Source organism: Bison bison, unplaced genomic scaffold (assembly GCF_000754665.1).
Source record: "Bison bison bison isolate TAMUID 2011002044 unplaced genomic scaffold, Bison_UMD1.0 scf7180017864508, whole genome shotgun sequence".
In the NCBI taxonomy this organism is placed as follows: Eukaryota; Metazoa; Chordata; class Mammalia; order Artiodactyla; family Bovidae; genus Bison; species Bison bison.
In genome coordinates this window covers 7,624,905-7,630,836 of record NW_011495064.1, presented here as the reverse complement: position 1 = coordinate 7,630,836, position 5,932 = coordinate 7,624,905, and the positions used below count along the sequence as shown (strand labels likewise).

The following is a 5,932-nucleotide window of genomic DNA, read 5'->3' as shown; positions in this document are numbered from 1 at the left end:
TTTGAAAAGACCCTGATGTTGGGAAAGACTGAGGGCAGGAGGAGAAGGGGATGACAGAGGATGAGATGGTTGGATGGCATCACCGACTCAATGGACATGAGTTTGAGCAAACTCCAGAGGACAGTGGAGGACAGGGGAGCCTGGCATGCTGCAGTTCATCAGGTCACAAAAAGTCAGACACAATTGAACAACAACTGCGTGCCTATGTCTATACTTGGTCCTGGGAACAAGACTAGAAATACTGACCCAGGGGCTCAAGGAGCTCACCAGCCAGCAGGGAGAGTGGGCATGTCCACTGAGTCACACCATGATGCGGACAGCTGCCCCGGGCGTGAGGTGAGCCTCATGGGGGGAGAGCACAGGGGAGATTCATCACATTCCTGACCGTAAGTCAGAGTTGAGGTGCAAAGCGGCAAAGCTTAGAGAGGCGGAAAGAGCCCAGAACACGCAGATCCTTGCTGAGGAGTGGGGACTGGAATCTGTAGGTGGCAAAACAACCATTGAAAGGCTTTAAGCCACAGAGTAGTGTACGATCAGATTTTTTTTTAATGGAAATTTTGGCACCTACGTGGAATATAAATGGGAAATGAGTGAGGAGGCAGGGAGAGCAGGCAGCCAAGGAGGGGCCATCCAGGTTGAGCAGGGATGCAGGCATGAGCAGCCAACAGAGACAGACAAACAAAGTGAGACTCACTGGGAGGTAAGCCAGAGAAGCAGTGACTGAGTGGGTCTGGGACCCACTGGCCCTGAGTCACTCGTGTGGTGCCAGCAAGGGGCAGGGCAGGGTGAGGAGGGTGGGTTCCAGTACCCACAGAGCCGAGGAGATGCCCACAGGGGTGTCACTCGCTGCACCACCAGCCTGGGTCTCCTGGAACCACATGACAGACCCTGCGACCATGAGAGTTAGGTGAAAGTTAAGTGAAATCCACAGGGGATCTGGGATGACCTGGAGTTGAGACAGCTCAGACCTGTACTGGGAACATCATCACAAGATCACAGCTGGAGCTAAAGCGGGGGTGACCCTGGGAAAGTGGGTGGGCAGTGATTCTTTCTAGGGTCACAGACCCCTTCAGAAGTCAGATAAAACCACGGAGCTGTCCCAAAGAAAAACACACCGACAAAAACAAAATATTCTATATACAGTGAGAGATAGTCCAGAACTACCTTAAACACGGTGGGAAGCTTCCGCTGTTGATGAGAGAAGGCGGGTGAGGCCCTGGGGTGAACCAGCCTGGTCACTGTGGAGAAGGTCGTTTCCTGTAGGAGGCGGGCCCACTTCTTAGGAGGGAGCTGGCATCTTCAGGGGCCGCAGCTGCCTGGGGAAGGAAGAGCACACACGTGAGCGTGAACTCGAATGGAGACGGTAAGTCATCCACCACTGCACAGGTCTCAAGGTGTCCAAAATAACAAAACAAGCTTGCAAAGGTGAGTCACGCATTTAAAGAGCACGTCCTTTGAGAAAACATTCAGGAAATCAAGTCGGGGTGAGGAGTACAGAGGTTGACAACCCCTCGTTTGTTTTAACTGAACACACACCTGGCACTTTGCTGTACACTGGGGCACAGGAATGAGTCAAACCACCTCAAGGAGCCCATACCTTAAGGCACCTTGAGAATAACGCTCCGAGAAACTTCCCAGCTGCCAGGAGAAACTTCCAGGCCCTGTTTAAAAACAGGCTTCCTCTACGAATCGTCACTTGTCCTTTCCACTCTTCTTTAACACCTGCATTCCAAATTACATAATTTTCTACTGAGGTTGTGTTGTTCAGTTGCTCAGTCATGTCCAACGCTTTTTGACCCCATGGTCTGCAGCATGCCAGGCTCTTCTGTCCTCCACTATCTCTTGGAGTTTGCTCAAATTCATGTCCACTGAGTCAGTGATGCTATCTAACCATCTCATCCTCTGTTGCCCCCCTTCTCCTCCTGCCCTCAGTCTTTCCCAGCGAATTGGCTCTTTGCATCAGGTAGTCAAAATATGGGAACTTCAGCTTCAGCATCATCAGTCCTTCCAATGAATATTCAGGGTTGATTTCCTATAGGACTGACTAGTTTGATCCCCTTCTGTCTGGGTGGCCCTGCACTGCATGGCTTATAGTGTCATTGAGTTATGTAAGCCCCTTCATCACGACAAGGCTGTGATCCGTGATGGGTTACATAATTTGAGAAAACTTCAGAAAGCTGAGATGGGACTGCCCTTCTGAGACATCCTGCAGCCAGTTCATCATCCACTCCCGAGTCTGCAGTTTACTTTTAGTATTCTGGAGTCTGATATTTTATTTTTTCTCAGGTCTGTATCATTTCCCTGGGCCTCTGAGAAGCTGGGAAAGCCTTAGCATAAGGGCTTTCAATGCCCAGTGGGTAAAACAGCCTAACTCAATGCCAAACCTTCCACGTAGACTAAATGTGCTAAATGCCACCCTTGTTGTTCACCTTGGATTTACTGTGAGAAAGCACAGGGCATCGCATCAAGGCGTCAGAGCTCATCACTGTGAAGCATAAGGCACCAGATCAAAGACACGCATCCAGGATCTACCCATCCCCAAGCCCCTCCCGTTGAGGGGCTCAGAATGACCATAGCTGATGGGAGCCCTGTGGACGATCTCAGGGAGAAACTAACAGACTGGAGAAAGGGGAGGACAGATGAGCAGAATGGATTTATTTGGGAAGCCCAGGAAATCTTCTGCAAAGAAGTGGACACCACACCCCGCTAACCACTTCACTTTCTCTCTTCCTCTTTGCCCCAGAAACTTCTTAAAAGGATTTTCATATCCACTCTGAATGGCCTGCCCTCTGCTCCCTAGTCTCACGGACCTTGTGAAATGTGTCACATAGGCTACCACAGGCTCTTGGTCACTCCACGTGAAGGGACCACCCCTCCAAGTCCCCATCTTACTAGACGGCTCTACAGCACATGGCCCCCACCCACCCCTGCTCTGGGCCATCTCCCTGGAATGAGGGCCCAGCCCTTCTCCTCCGTCAGCTCCGGGCCGTCTCTGCTCCTGGCTCATCTGTGAGCCCTGAATCCTTCTGCCTCCATGCTGCCTCTACAGTGCTTCCCATGACTGTCATTCAATCCGATCCTTCCTAGTTGGCCAGCTTCTCCTATGACTTCTGATCAGCTCCGAGTGGATTCTCTGATCAACAGCCTCTCCCACGGGCTCCTGCGCACCCCCTTCCTCCACAGTTATGAGTGCCAAGTTACACAGGCTCTCCTTGACACCCCGCACTGGCTGCCTCAGGGATGCAGAGCCCTGGCCACGCTGGGCGGCTCCCCCAGTCACTGGAACTCCCTGCCCAGCCAAGGAAGAAGGGTCCAGGGCAGATCCCCTGAGTCTCCTGCAGTCCTCGGAGGAGGGCCCCCCTTACACATCCTGCATGTGCTAAGAGTTCAATAACACTTGTAGAAGTCAGGGTGGAAGGAAGGAGAGAGAGAGGGAGAGAGGCCAGAAGGAACCCACCCACCACCTTTGCACTAGACCGAAAAGGGACCAACACCCACCTGGAATGAAGCAGGGGAAGCACGCACTGCCCACGAGTCAGAGGACAGGCAGAGGGGAGCCATCCCCGGGGGCTGGAGATGCCTGAGACTTGCCCAGGAGAAGGTGCACCAGTGCTTAAGGCGGGGGACAAAGGCTCACAGCTGGAGGGGGCAGGAGGTCCGAGGGACTGGGGAGCAGGAGCTGGACTGCAGCACTTCAATGCCACGAGGAATTCTGGGTCAGCATCACCCCCCTTATCCAGAGGAAACTCAGCAAAGATTTCAAAAATGGTGTTTTGAAATCGATTTGTAATAAAATTCAATATATCCTTTTATTTGTTATTTGTTGCTTTTTCCTTGCTGCTTTTACTATATCGACACATATATGTGGAACCTAGAAAAATATACAGATGAGCTTATTTGCAAACCAGAAATATAGACGTAGACACAGAGAACAAATGTATGGATCCCAAGGGAAGAAATGGGGTGGGAGAAACTGGGAGATTGGGACTGACATGTACACACTATGGATACCATGTGTAAAACAGATGACTAATGAGAACCTGCTGTACAGCACAGGGAACTCTACTCAATGCTCTGTGGGGACCTAAATGGGAAGGAAATCCAGAAAAGACTCCATATAGCTGACTCACTTTGCTGTACAGCAGAAACTAACAACATTGTAAAACAACAAAACACCGATAAAGAAAAATAAATAAAGATTATCCTTTTAGAAAATATCTACAGTCACTGATTTATTCCACCACGTTATTTCTCTGGTGAATTTTCCACATAAAATAAGATGATTAACTCCCCCAGTAAATGAACAAGCGCCCCCCGCCCCCTGCCTTTATTACGTATGAAATTTCCCAGACTTGCTGACATTGTCTCCATCGCAGCTTCCAGCTGATGTGCAGAGGCGCGGCAGTGCATTGAGGTACCCAGGGTACTGTCTGACCCAGGGCACTGTCTGACCTGGGCAGTCATGGAGGGGTGGGGTGACCAAAGCCTCGGCCAGTCACCCTACCTCCACCGGTCTGGTCTGCTGACTAGGTGCACCAGGAGTGAAAACATGGCATAGCTTTCTATGACACTCCGTGAAACAGCGAGCCATTGTCAACTCCCCAAGCAGAGCTGCCATTGCTTCTTGGGGATAACATCTGGAAACCAGCACATCACAGCATAACTAGGTGGTCCACGGAACATACATACACAGCTACAGGTTTATTAAAGATAAGGTGAAAATGAAAATCTGAGGCATAAAGCAATTTCCTACTAGATCCAGAAAGACAAACTTCAACGTGAGCTAAGTTAAGAACAGAGACTAAGTATCAGAATTTACAATGAATATACTGGCCCCATGGAAAGCCCTACTTCGGGGAATGGCGGACTTCATCCATAGCACCTTCCTATCACGGTAAGAAACTGCACCCGGTGCAGACAAAGGAAAAGAGACATGGTGTCATAGGAACCGAAGGGGTTTCCTCAAGGCCCAGGGTCCCAGCGCAGCGGGGGGACAGTTGCTCCCACCTTGTGGCCATAAAGAATCTATTACTATTAAGGCCTTCTAATTCTTGAGGCATTTCCTTCTTGTATCTGAGGAATTCCCCCTCATTGTGAATCTTGTCTTCCAGGACAGAAGCCAGGCATGCAGGGGCTGAGGTGGCATACCACGGACACACACACGGCAGACACACACACGTCAAGCACACACACGGAAGGCACACACACGGCAGACACACACACGGCAGGTGCGCGCACACGGCAGGCACACACACACGGCAGGCGCACACACACGGCAGGCGCACACAGAAGATGCAGGAAGACACACGTGTGTCTGGGCTGCACCGTCCACACAGGGCCTACAGGGGGCCTTGCTACGTGGGGTTCAGGGGGTCTCTATCCACAGTAAGCTCCAAGCCTGACTCCCCGGCCTGCCCCCAGCTCCATCCCATACTGTGGGGGCCCTTAGCGTGCCCACAGGCAGGCATCCCCACCCTCCCCTCTCCCACCCTGCATATAGCCCTGGCCACTCTGCAGACCAGGGAGGCCCTCAGGCAGTGGAGTCCACAGAGGACTATCGGGAAAGAGGCCTGCGTCCACCCTGGAATCTGAGGGCAGGCTATCTGGGCAGGGAATTCCAGGGCTCCTGGGTTCTGTACCATCCTCTAAGCTCTAAGACTCCTGGCCATGCAGAAGCCTGTGGCCGGCTGAAAAGCAGGGCAGAAGCCCCCAAAGTATGGGGTCTGGGGGACTTCCCTGGTGGTTCAGTGGTTAAGGGGCTTCCCAAGTGGTTCAGCGGTAAAGAATCTGCCTGCCAATGCAGGAGATGCTGGAGACACAGGTTTGTTCTCTGGGTAAGGAGATCCCCTGGAGAAGGAAATGGCAACCCACTCCAGTATTCTTGCCTGGAGAATCCCGTGGACAGAGCGGCCTGGACTACAGTCTGGACTAC

General features: G+C 51.9%; 1 protein-coding gene across 12 annotated transcripts in view; it reads right to left on the bottom strand.

The window, feature by feature from the left end:
- IL1R1 (interleukin 1 receptor, type I) overlaps positions 1-5,932 on the bottom strand; it is a 137,664-nt gene that overhangs the window by 36,744 nt on the left and 94,988 nt on the right. For 7 of the 12 annotated variants that reach the window (XM_010829669.1, XM_010829668.1, XM_010829667.1 and 4 more), the window contains one exon: positions 1,165-1,316. The gene's annotated coding sequence lies outside the window, so the exon portion shown is untranslated. Of the gene's footprint in view, positions 1-1,164; positions 1,317-1,597; positions 1,723-3,498; positions 3,872-5,932 lie in introns of all 12 variants that reach the window. The other 5 variants (XM_010829663.1, XM_010829659.1, XM_010829660.1 and 2 more) reach the window with 2 other exon arrangements.